Raw genomic sequence first — 13,670 nt, 5'->3', positions numbered from 1 at the left:
ATGAACATCACAAAGCAGATTATCTGGCCGTCATTTATCTTATTGTTGTTTATGGGACCTTGCTCAAACGCAAGTTCATTCTTTCTTTATCAGCTCTAGAACATTTCTGTTGGTTCAGTTATCAAAAAAAGTAACCTTTGAAATGACCATGATCAAGGTTTACATGTTTATTAAATATAAAACAGAAGTCTGAAAAATTGCTGAACACAAACCAGCCGCAATTCAACTTTTAGATCATTTTGGCTCAACTCATCCTGCCCTACTATCCCCACCATTCTTCAATGCAGGATGAAGGGAATGGTGATAGGGACAACAAGGACTGCCTTGTTTCAGAGGGGAAGCAGAACAACTATTCTATAAACTGATCCCTGACCGCCCTTTGCTGCTCATTCCTCCTCCTTCATACGTCCATCAAATTTTTCCTCTTCGTTTCATGAGAACAAATTTTGACAATCCTGAAGACCCTGAAGATGACAGCATGTGGAGATCTCACCTCCCTTTCCAAAACAAAAATCATTCATTGGGTGGGGGTGTGATTTGCAGAGGCAAATGGCCACTCAGCAGCTTCAGTTGAAGTAGAATTTAGGAAGGCCAGGAGTGTGGAATCCAAAGAGTGCAGATTAAAACAGTTAAGAGGAGGCCTTAACTTGGTGGATTCATTTGGACAGCAAGAGACCTCTGGAGAGGCAAGCTACCCTTTAGGATTGTTAAAATTAAACATAATTATGTACTTTTTACACACATTATTTTGAACCGTCAAGCCATCAAAGAATGATCCAGCTGTTCAAAAAAAGCCGTCACGGAACTGTCCACCAGTCAAAGTGTGTGAAAGTTGTCAAGTATCTAAGTATACTAGGTGGCATGTGACACAGTGGTTAGAACTGGGACTGCGGCGCTGAGGACCCGGGTTCGAATCCTGGCCCTGTGTGTGGAGTTTGCACATTCTCCCCGCATCTGCGTGGGTTTCATCCCCCCACAACCCAAAGATGTGCAGGTCAGGTGGATTGGCCACGCTAAATGCCCCTTAATTGGAAAAATAAATGCCTAAGTATACTAGGTGAACTGGTGTGAAGGCTGTCAGGGGAAAGGGTGGTGAAGCGTAAAGGGTATGAGGGGCCATGGGGAAGCGAGTATGGATCATGGATTGGGCTTAGGAAGGGTGAGGACTGTTTTTTATTTAACCTTATCTTTCATTTATTTAAATACAGGGCCACTGCAGAGAGAAGTCGGGACTTCCACCAAACCCATCTCTGTACCTGGCAGCCCCTGCACTCGCTCTGGTGTTGCCCATTCAGAATCCTTTTTCTGCGTTACACCACCTCCCCTGGCAGAAAATCTGGCCTGTGGGAGGACATTTTTAAAGTTTGGGTTTGCCAATCAGGCAAATCTTGCACACCAGAACTAGGGAATGAAAATCTGGCTTTTGTCAGGTAAGGTGGGAATCACCCCATGCTATTTTCAAAAATCTGAACCAAAACTAATTGAATCAATTAAACTAGCCTTCCCCTTCCCGCTAGGATACGGCAACACACGCATTTCGCAAGTCTCTGCCCGGAGTTCAAGCTGATGAATGAGCTACAGTCTGGATCACAAATGATTATTATTGTATTCACACAGACTGAACTCATAATACATCCCCATGATTAAACTGGCCTGATGATGTTAGCATTTAATGAGTAACTATGCTGTTTGCTGCCTTCTACGCTCCGCAGACTGCAGATCAAATTATTGTACGATATCAGTGCCTGCAGAAAGGTAAAGTAATGACAGTTTTACTGCACGTCCCATGGGTATTAAAGACTGCACCCCATTTCTGAAGTACAGTGCCAGGAGTGATATGATGTGGGTTTTAGGTTGCAGTAGTATTATTTAGCCAGGGCAGAGTTAAAACAGAGTTAGCTCGAGAGGAAATTTTGAAGAGCAGTTGCTTCAGCTGCACTTATTCAGGGGTCAGCTCAAGAGTGCTTGAGGATATTCATCTCCAATCTCTCAATGCCAGCAGCCAAGGAGATTAAAGCACGAGTCGGTCTCAACCCAGGTTCCAGTGTGCATGAGGTCACAATACCAAATTGTTTAGAACTCTTGAGTAAGTGCTGAGCGGTATGTCAGCTTGCTCAGTTGGTATAGCTCACTCTTCTTGCAGGTTGCGGGCTTGACCATGATCTAGGTTCCACTTCTGCACTACCGGAGGGTTGGAATCACGTTAGTATAATTCTTCAAACCATATTTGAAGTTAATATCCTGTTTGTAGCCTTCTGCACATGGTCAGGAGGAGCAATGGCACAACTCAAAAGGTGGAGCAGGAAGCTATGGCGGTATTTTACTGAATAGGGAAGCACAAGTGGCTAGCACTGTGGCTTCACATCGCCAGGGTCCCAGGTTCGATTCCCCGCTGGGTCACTGTCTGTGCGGAGTCTGCACGTTCTCCCAGTGTCTGTGTGGGTTTCCTCCGGGTGCTCCTGTTTCCTCCCACAGTCCAAAGACGTGCAGGTTAGGTGGATTGGCCATGCTAAACTGCCCTTAGCATCTAAAAAAAGTTAGGAGGGTTATTGGGGTAGGGTGAAAGTGGGGGCTTATGTGGGTCGGAGCAGACTCAATGGGCCGAATGGCTTCCTACTGCACTGTATCTTCTATGTTCTATTCCTTTCTCTGACGACACACTGGATAAGCAACCTAACTCCCATTCATTGTAGGACCGACTACGTCATTGCTGACATAAATAAATGGCTGGCACATTGGTCTCCATAATATTTACTGTTGAAAATTAATTCACTGAGCAGGTGAGATGTTGACTTCATCATCATACCAACAGGTTATAATATGCTCAAAAATTAAAGAAATTCACTTTGCTTCAGTAAAAAGAGATCTTCCTCTGTTGGGAAAATAAAAGTCAGCATCATTCTGCAAGTGGTCCCACTGTATCTGGAACAAACTAATGTTAACAGCATACTTCCAAAATAGCATGGCTTCCCTCACATTGATTGATGCACGAAATTTTGAACCCTCTTTCACAAGAATGCTTTCCATTGTACCATTGTTCCTGATATTGCACAGACATGCACTTCAAAGGTCAGATCGAATCTGTAATTGGGCCTCCAACACTATCTTACAATTGTTTCAGTTTGTCTGTTCCAAGTTAGGGCTGTTGCAAGAGTTCACATCAAGGACCTCAAACACAGCAATAAAATCCAGCTGTAGAGCAGGCTGCAATAGTGCAGCTGTATATAGTCCATCTCACCTTGCTGCAAAGCAATTAGAGTGCTGCAGCAACAATAATATTACTGCAGACAAAGCCATTTAATGTTCCGCATTATCACAACTAGTGTAAAACTCTTAAAATTAAAGTTTGAGAAAGGTCCAGTTCATCTCGGTTATGCTCACATCATTTGCCAGTGAACATATGAGGAAGGTGGATATTTTTATTGTTTTTAAAAAAGGACACGAGAATATAGATAATTTGCTTTGGCAAAATGGAGCCCTGGGTGTCAGTCGACATCGTTCGTCATTTCTGTACGCACAGCAGTGATGCTTGGGCATGTCGCTAGAAAACCATTAAAACCCAAAAGACCTTTTGCAGCACCTTCCATCAGAGAAGCATCAGGATATGACAGAGCCCCTTCACGGTTTTCAGGAGCTAGACAGTGCTGAGGCCATCTCCACCTGCCTGACTTCAGTTACAAGCCACCCTATAACATGGCGGCCAAGCTGTCAAGAGTCCTAACTCAAAGGGCAAAATCCTTCCCCAGGACTTCAAAGGATGCGTTGCATAAGCTTGGTTGGTATTCCCCAGTGCAGAAAGGTCACGAGTGATCTGGGATTTAAAAATAAGAGCAAGGGCACTTGTGGAGCTAACAGTTACTATTGTCTGGATGTTTGCAGAAATTCAAATAGAATGGTCACCCCAGACCTGGTTTCTGCAAGCATTAAATCCCACAAAGAAGGGTGCAGTGGGAACCATTTTACCACAAGGCAGTGTGAATGATTGCAATTCAGCCCCCTCTGTGTGACAAATGGCTCAGCCATCAACCCATTGCGTGGTCAGTGGAAATATTGATACTGTTGTTACATGACAGAAACTGACTTGAGATTGAAGGTACAAGAACAGTCTGGAGAAACCAGTTGGGACACGGACGTCCAAGGGAGGGAGGGGGAGGGGATCATGCCATAGGGAAAATAAAACTTTGAAAAAGTAATCGCAGGGAGAGAAGTGGAGCTTTTAATGTCCTTCTGGATTAGAAGTTTTACAACAAGGGTTTGACCACAGCATTTGGCTGAAGAAGCCAAAAACCTGCAATTGCATGGAGAGAACTATTGTGAATTCATCAACAGAGACCCCTGACCTTCATTTTTCTTTCAGCGAAGCAAAAGGAAAATTTCAGGCTTCAAACACCTCTGACAACCATCTTGAGGAAACAATGTAATAGTGACTTTTGAACTTTTTTGGATTAATTTTTTTCTTGTGTGTGCAAGCGTCTTATCTGAATGAGGAGTGGGTGATTGTTGCAATCACAAAGTCTGTTTTTCTCTGTACTTAAACATCACAGCACCCAAGTGACTAAAACATCCCTTCTCTGTAAAATAAATCTTCTTGCAGTCAGTCATGAGATGGGGGGGGGGGGGGCAGAAATGATCCTATACCTCTTTCCAGACCATAACACCACAAAGTGCAGGGCAGCACGGTAGCGGCGCCAAGGTCCCAGGTTCGAATCCCGGCTCTGGGTCACTGTCTGTGTGGAGTTTGCACATTCTCCCCGTGTTTGCGTGGGTTTCGCCCCCACAGCCCAAAGGTGTGCAGAGTAGGTGGATTGGCCACGTTAAATTGCCCCTTAATTGGAAAAAACAAATTGGGTAGTCTAAAAAAATTTTAAAACACCATGAAGGGCATATTTTTATGTTGGAACAAAACTGACGGCAAAAATAAAAGTTAGCTCTATTCGGAAATTTTAAAATGTACTGACCAACCATTGACATAGTTAGTTGTTCTTGGCGCCGGAAATCAGAATCAGCTACAAATACAGGCAAACAGCCATCACACTCCAGTAAATGCGCCCACCTGAGCAAAGTCAGTCACTTTAGAAAACCACGGGGATTGGTGGAATAACTCCCTGCATGAAATCTGTTGCTGTAACTCCCAAATGTGGACAACCAAATCTGCCAACCATGGTAAGCTGTTAAGGGTCTTCAAAAGGCTTACAGCCAGAGGACAACTAGCATTTTCTGGTGCCCCCCTCCCCCAATCGAGGCTTCGGGAGTTAGGCAGTGCTGCGAACCAGCTTTGTGAGGCTGCAGCTGCAAGTCACCCCCCCCCCCCCGTAAAAGGTCTCCCCTTCACACTGGTGACTTGGCTGCTGAGGAAAATCACTGCCAGATATCTGTTCCCCAAGCAGTGCTTGCTTGTGACCCCCATTTGACCCAGGCAGCAGAATCCCAACCCAAAGGCAAAATCACACACCCCTGGACTTTCAAAAGGTTAATTTACAAGGACATGGCAAATAAACTTGATTTGCATTTCCCAGTGTAGGAGCGATCTAATAAGCTGTTTAAATTGGCAAAGTGGTTTTATTGGAGAGATACAGAGAAACTCTTACTTCTTGGGGCTCCTCCAAAACAAGGGTGAATAATCTTAAAATGATAAAACTCTGCCATTAGTCATGAATCGGGAAGCGTTTTCACAAAGGCTAGCATAAAGTAGGAATTTTCTTCCTCAAAAGATTATGGATACTATATCAGTTAAAATTTTCAAGGCACAAGTTGTTGAATTTTTGTTTGGAAAGGGAGTCAAAGATTAAAAGAACAAAAGCCAGTTAAATAGAATTGAAATGTAGATGATCTAACTGAATGGCTGAATAGGTTGAAAGCCTATTCCTGTCCTTCAAACAGTCTCACTCAGTGAAATAACAGAAGAATCCAATTGACCATGTGGAGAACGAGAGATAACGCACCACAATCATTGGTGCAGAGGATTAATTGTTGATATTTTGGGGTGACACCAATCTTGCAGTCAACCAGCATTGCAAAAGAGAAGTACATTTCCCCATTGTTAGTTTTATAATTTTCCAGTTCTTTCACGGTTTTGTCCAGTGGAAATGTATGGTCCAAGAACTACAACAAATGTGAGTGAATTAGGATTGGGACGCAAGCTTAAATTATGCTTCCTTCTGGATGGATAAGTGACTTACTCGGACATATCCCACTCACTAGTTGTCACACACATATCTGGGCCATTTCCTCAAAGGGATCCTTCGCCTTTCAGATGTTTTCATGAAACAAATACATCAGAAATGGGTGGCACAGTGCTTAGCACTGTTGCCTCATAGAGCCAGGGACCCATGTTCAATTCTGGTCTTGGGTCACTGTGTGTGCATTCCCCCTGTGAGTGCGTGGGTTTCCTCCAGGTGCTTCCTCCCACAGTTCAGGTTAGGTGGATTAGCCATGTTAAATTGCCTCTTAGTGTCCAAAAACGATGTGTAGGTTAGGTTCAGGGGTTATTAGGATAGGGCAGGGAAGTGAGGGTTGGTGCAGACTCGATGGGCCAAATTACCTCCTTCTGCACTGTAGGGATTCTATGATTGGGCCTCAAGGTCCCACGGTGCCAAGCCTGCAGACAGGTTGAATTGATCACCACAAAGCAGGAGACAGGACTATTCTGGAACAAGTGCACAGACTAAAAATTCAAAGTCGACAAAAAGGCAAAAATAAGTGGCTTTTAATTTTGCAACCTTCCACAAATTTTCAAATGACACATGAACTTGGTAATTTAAACAGAAATTGTATATAAAATACATTGGGAAATGTTCTTGAACAAATCTCACTTTGTAATCACACGGCTTTTGAAAACAAAGGGAACCTCTGTGTGGCTTCAACACCATCCATTAATCTGAGGCCATCTTTCAACATGCTGAAGGGGCTCTGTTGGCTCTGCATTTCCACCAACATACAGCATTAATCTGTATTTAGTGAAACCTTCTGTGCCAAGACACTCACAGGAAGTCTTTTTGAACCAAGGCATAAAAGATGTTTTCCAACAGTGGTGCAGTAAAACTAAATCTTTAAAAACAAACAAAACTGCAAAAACAATCAAGTATTGCAAATGTGTACAAGCCCTGAAAACGCACAGAGAAACCATATTAAAAAGGGAAGGAATTTCTTCCATAATTTCATATGGTATTCAGCACGTAACCAGCAAAATTCTTCCCCCTTCTGTATTAACTTACCTTCTGTAAAAAGCCACAGTTAATCAGGATTTCCTGTATTGTTGTATTTTATCAGTTAAATTTACAGGAACAGTGCACTATTAATGAGAGCACTTACTGTTATTTCTGCAATACTTAGCAGCAAAAATTGAAGTGCTACATTGGTATCAAATTCATGGTCCATCAGAAGAGACGATATCAATTATTTTTAAAAGGTACAAAACATATTTTGACATTGAGATGGCTTGGAAATTCTCATTATTGAAATGAAGGATATACGATTCGATGCACCAGTGTTTTGGGCATTGCAGCAGCTCCTTGTGCTGGGAGGAGATTGTGCAAAGGGCTTTACAACTTTATATTCATCCACAGTCTGACAACCCAAACAAGGAATTCTATTGATGTTAACCTGGAAATGTTATACTGCTTCCAACGCATTGGGAAAAATAGTTTGGAATACAGGAATCCAAACAGTGTCAAGCTATCAAGAAGGTCAGATACTTGTTCCGAGTTACACAGATTTCACTGGAAGTTTGCCAGTGAAGCACTCCTACCAAGAAGGTCATGCACTTGATTCCCAGGGCTATTTGGCACGGGATGCCACCTTTGGGAGAGTTAGTCAATTCTTGGCTGGAACTAGCTTTGGGGACATTGTACGGTTGTTGAGTTATGCGACAAGTATGCGTTGGTCAACCATGAAACCACGATCACAAAGCAAGTCCGCAACAAAAACAAATCATATCTGTTAATCTGAACGAAATCACTGAGGCAAAAAGTACCAAGTATTTTTTTCTAATTGTCTTTTGCATGATCTCCAGTTACGATGTTAGAACTATACAATGTTGCAATGGGACACAAGCGGATGGGCTGTAGAAATGAAAACGCTCAAATCTTCTGCCACAGATGACAGTAGTGAGGAGATTTTTCAAAATATACAAATGTCATGTCTTACTGAAATAAAATTTAAGGCACAAGTTTCAGTTTTAAAATCATTCAGCCAAGCTGCTCTCCATTTGGGGGGGGGGGGGACACACAAAATGTATTTTCTCAAGGCACAATTCTTACATGAATTTAGGAACAGACAGAAAAAGTGGGGGTGACCATTGCGATCTTGGTCATCTCAAAAATCTTACACCGAAGACGCCACAAATTTCACTAATTTCTGAAAGGAATTTGATACAAGGGCAGGGGCAGATCACTCCACATGGTCGCAATGCTCTTTCTGCCATTCCTTATGGACAACAGTTCCAAAGTGTATAAAGGCCATCAAAGGCCCCAGTAACCATCTAAATCCCTATCTGCTTATTTATTACTAAACCCAATGCTTGTCTCTGTCCCTAATGAGGGCAGCACAGTTGCATTGTGGATAGCACAATCGCTTCACAGCTCCAGGGTCCCAGGTTCAATTCCGGCTTGAGTCACTGTCTGTGCGGAGTCTGCACATCCTCCCCGTGTGTGCGTGGGTTTCCTCCGGGTGCTCCGGTTTCCTCCCACAGTCCAAAGATGTGCAGGTTAGGTGGCTTGGCCATGATAAATTGCCCTTAGTGTTGGGTGGGGTTACTGGGTTATGGGGATAGGGTGGACGTGTTAACCTTGGGTAGGGTGCTCTTTCCAGGAGCCGGTGCAGACTCGATGGGCCGAATGGCCTCCTTCTGCACTGTAAATTCTATGATCTATGATCTATGGCATTGTCCAACATCAAGAAAGACATCCAATAACGGGATCTGGAAGCACCACTAGCACTGGGAGAGATCATGGAGAGCATTAGCTCCATGCAGGCGGGGAAGGCGCCGGGACCGGACGGATTCCCGGCGGACTTCTACAAAAAATTTGCGACAGAGCTGGCCCCGCACCTGCGGGAGATGTTCACAGACTCGCTAGCTAGGGGCACGTTGCCACCCACGTTAGCACAGGCCTCAATCTCGCTGATACCTAAGAAAGACAAAGACCCAACGGAATGTGGGTCATACAGACCCATATCTCTGCTGAATGCAGACGCCAAAATACTGGCCAAAATCCTAGCCAAAAGGCTAGAAGACGGTGTACCTGAGGTGGTCACAGAGGACCAGACGGGCTTTGTCAAAGGTAGACAGCTTACCGCGAACATCAGGCGCCTGCTGAACGTGATAATGACCCCTCCGGGGAGAAAACACAAGAGGTGATCGTCTCCCTGGACGCAGAAAAGGCCTTCGACAGAGTCGAGTGGAAATACCTCATAGAGGTACTGGAGCGGTTCGGGCTTGGAACAGGGTTCACCGCTTGGGTAAAGCTCCTGTACAACGCTCCCATGGCGAGTGTACAGACCAACAATACCAACTCCCAATACTTCCAGCTGCACAGGGGCACCAGACAAGGATGCCCACTGTCCCCGCTGCTGTTCGCACTAGCAATTGAACCGCTAGCAATCGCGCTCAGGGCAGCAAAAAATTGGAGGGGGATCCGAAGGGGAGGTAGAGAGCACAGAGTCTCACTCTATGCGGATGATCTGCTCCTCTATATCTCGGACCCACAAAGCAGCATGGACGGAATCATCGCGCTCCTGAAAGAGTTTGGAGCCTTCTCGGGCTACAAACTCAACATGAGCAAAAGTGAGATCTTCCCAGTACACCCGCAAGGGGGGGGGGGGGGGGGGGGGGGGGGGAGCCCTAAAGGGGCTGCCGTTCAAACAAGCCCGACATAAATTCCGCTACCTGCGGATCCAAATAGCCCATGACTGGAAAGGGATCCACAAATGGAACCTCACCAGCCTGACGGAGGAAGTTAAACAGGACCTGCAAAGATGGAACACACTCCCGCTCTCCCTCGCGGGGAGAGTTCAGACGATCAAAATGAACGTACTGCCCAGGTTCCTCTTCCTGTTTAGATCCATTCCGATCTACATCCCCAAGGCCTTTTTCAAAGCGCTGGACAAACTCATCATGGCGTTCGTATGGGGGGGTAAAAATGCTAGGATCCCAAAGAAGGTCTTACAAAAAACAAAAACCAGGGGAGGGTTAGCCCTCCCGAATCTACAATTCTACCACTGGGCAGCAACAGCCGAGCGAGTAAGGGGATGGATCCAGGAGCCAGAAGCTGAGTGGGTGCGTGCGGAGGAGGCCTCCTGCATGGGAACCTCCCTCCGGGCCCTCGCCACGGCAGCACTCCCATCCCCACCCAAAAAACACTCCAGCAGCCCAGTGGTGACAGCCACCCTCCAATCCTGGAACCAACTGCGGCAGCAACTTGGCCTGACCAAAATGTCGAACAGGGCTCCCATCTGCAACAACCATAGGTTCACACCAGCACTGACTGACGCCACCTTCAAAAGGTGGAGGCAGGACGGGGGGACACTGACAGTCAGGGACCTATACACGGACGACAGGATCGCAACACTGGACGAACTGACAGAGAAATTTCAGCTAGCTGGGGGGAACGAGCTACGGTACCTGCAGCTCAAAAACTTCCTACGAAAGGAGACAAGGACGTACCCACAACCGCCACGACAGACACTACTGGAAGACCTACTGGACGCAAGTATCCTAGAGAAAGGGAACTGTAGTGACATGTATGACCGACTGGTAGATAGGGACGACACCGTACTGGACGCAACAAGGAGGAAATGGGAGGACGACCTGGGGATGGAGATAGGGTGGGGACTCTGGAGCGAAGCACTGCATAGGGTCAACTCCACCTCCACGTGCGCAAGGCTCAGCCTGACGCAACTAAAAGTGGTACATAGAGCCCACTTAACAAGAACCCGTACGAGTAGGTTCTTCCCGGAGGTGGAAGACAGATGTGAACGGTGCCAAAGAGGCCCGGCCAACCACGCCCACATGTTCTGGTCTTGCCCCAGACTCGTGGAGTACTGGACAGCCTTCTTCGAGGTTATGTCCAAAGTGGTGGGAGTGAGGGTGGAGCCATGCCCGATAGTGGCGGTCTTCGGGGTTTCAGAACAGCCAGATCTATTCCTGGGGAGGAGGGCGGACGCCCTTGCCTTTGCCTCCCTGATCGCCCGCCGTAGAATCCTGTTTGGCTGGCGGTCAGCAGCACCGCCCAGAGCTGCGGACTGGCTGTCCGACCTCTCGGAATCTCTCCAAATGGAGAAAATCAAATTTGCCATCCGAGGGTCGGACGACGGCTTCCACAGAACGTGGGAGCCATTCATGCAACTGTTCCGGGACCTATTTGTGGCCAATGTACAAGAGGAAGAATAGTCGGGGGAAGGTAGCGGGAGGGGGGGGGCTACAGGTTCGTTACGGGGGTTCGATGGCTAGCTAAGGCCCAAAACCAAACTAAATAAACATGTTGAGGGGGGGGGGGGGGGGGGGGGGGCGCAGTTACTACTACGAAGATGCTTACCTGTAAATATGTATGTTAATTTTTGCGTGTTTGTTTGTTTTTTTTTCTCTCCTAACAATTTGTAATTTGTTCAATATAAAATATGAAAACTGAATAAAAACATTTATAAAAAAAAAGAAAGACATCCATTTAGTTGGTGTTATGGTAAATATCAGTCAGACCGTTCCACAAAGTCGATACATCCTTATTGATTATAAATGGCACCGAGTAATATTCTGCAGTTCAAAATGGACTGTGGCAAAAGTTAACACTATAGCTATTTTGGCTAAGTTTACAGTATTATATCTGTGCCATTGATAGTTTAGGTTGTGCTTTTACTGCGCCGCCGGTCTCACATGGTTCAGCTATGAATTGCTCCAGAAAAGAGCACTGCGTAGAAGTATTTATATACATTCATACAGCAAATTAAGTGGTTTCAGAGCACTTCAACTCAAACCACGAGGGAAGAAAACTCCTGCACTGCCCAGGATGTCTAAGGGCTGAACACTGCATTGGAGATTTATTCCAACTCTCTGATGGGAACATACTCCATTTCTTTTCAAAGCTGAACGATAGAACCATTAAAAAAGTTATGCCATTGTGATTTTCCTTCTGCCACAGTGATATGTTTACATTTCATCTCAAATTCGCTTTCAACCAATCTGCACAGATTGTACTTACACACTGGCAACCATGAGAATGCTGACAACCCCGTATCAAGTTAGTCCCAAAGGTCGACCCAATCGGCTCAGAAAAGTCATACAGACTTGAAACGTTAACTCTGTTCATCTCTCCACAGATACTGCCAGGCTTGCTGAGTTCTGGCAGCATTTTCTGTTCTTACTTCAGTAAAGCCGGTGGGAACGGTCCATATTTTTACCTCATATATTAAAGGCCACGTAAAATAAGTCTTTGTCAAGAGGATTTTTTTTTGAATATAAAGAAAAAGATACACGGCGAAATCTAACCAAATAGTGACGAGTCTGTGTAACCGGATGGTTCTTGGCACTCAGCACCGAGTAACCACGGTATATACCGGGACTCAGCAAGGAGAGCCCTTCCGAGGCCGCACTTAGCCCCATTTCCTAAACGGAGGAGCTCTGCTCATCGTAACGCCTCAGTGCAGGAGGAGATCGCTCAACTCCCCAACACAACCCCCCCCCCCCCCCCCCCCCCCCAAAGCCCCAACTACTCTACAAAGGGGTTCCTCTACAATCTACAAAGTACTGTCCAGAGCTACAAAGGTACAGGCAGTGGTGAATTTTCCTATCCCCACAACAAATAATAATGAGATCCTTGGGACATGGCATGGTGGCACAGCATTTCTGCCTCGCAGCACCAGGGTGACTGTGTGGATATATAGATATATAGAATTTACAGTGCAGAAGGAGGCCATTCGGCCCATCGAGTGTGCACCGGCTCTTGGAAAGAGCATCCCACCCAAGGTCAACACCTCCACCCTATCCCCATAACCCAGTAACCCCTCCCAACACTAAGGGCAGTTTTGGACACTAAGGGCAATTTAGCATGACCAATCCACCTAACCTGCACATCTTTGGACTGTGGGAGGAAACCGGAGCACCCGGAGGAAACCCACGCAGACACGGGGACGATGTGCAGACTCCGCACAGACAGTGACCCAAGCTGGAATCGAACCCGGGACCCTGGAGCTGTGAAGCGATTGTGCTATCCACAATGCTACCGTGCTGCCCGTTTGCACGTTTTCTCAGTGTCTGCGTGCGTTTCCTCCGGGTGCTCTGGTTTCCTCCCGTAGCCCAAAGATGTGCAGGGCAGGTGGATTGGCCATGCTAAATTGTCCCTTTGTGTCCAATTATGTGCAGGTTAGGTGGGGTTGCGGGGATAGGGTGCTCTTTCAGAGGGTCGGTGTAAACTCGATGGGCCAAATGGCGCCCTTCTATACTGTAGGGATTCTTCGAATATGGCCTCTACTACAAATTTGTCCCTAACTTCAGTACTATCATCACTGCACTAACTGCCCCAATGACAGAAAAAGAGACAAAAGGTAGTTTGGACCGAGAGGTGCTGAACACTTTGAGGAACCAAAAGATGATCAAGCAAATTAACCAATTTTTATCAGCTTCAGACTTCAACAAAGCATTTAAAAAGCCATCAATGTTTGTGACCTTGGGTAGGGGCTGT

General features: G+C 46.0%; 1 protein-coding gene across 3 annotated transcripts in view; it reads right to left on the bottom strand.

Annotated features, from left to right (window-relative positions):
* The window catches only part of clcn2c (chloride channel 2c), a 677,449-nt gene that overhangs the window by 634,521 nt on the left and 29,258 nt on the right, over positions 1 to 13,670 (bottom strand). The gene's annotated exons all lie outside the window — the stretch shown is intronic.

This window comes from Scyliorhinus canicula, chromosome 13 (assembly GCF_902713615.1).
Source record: "Scyliorhinus canicula chromosome 13, sScyCan1.1, whole genome shotgun sequence".
Lineage (NCBI taxonomy): Eukaryota > Metazoa > Chordata > Chondrichthyes > Carcharhiniformes > Scyliorhinidae > Scyliorhinus > Scyliorhinus canicula.
This window is presented reverse-complemented; position numbering and strand designations above follow the sequence as displayed.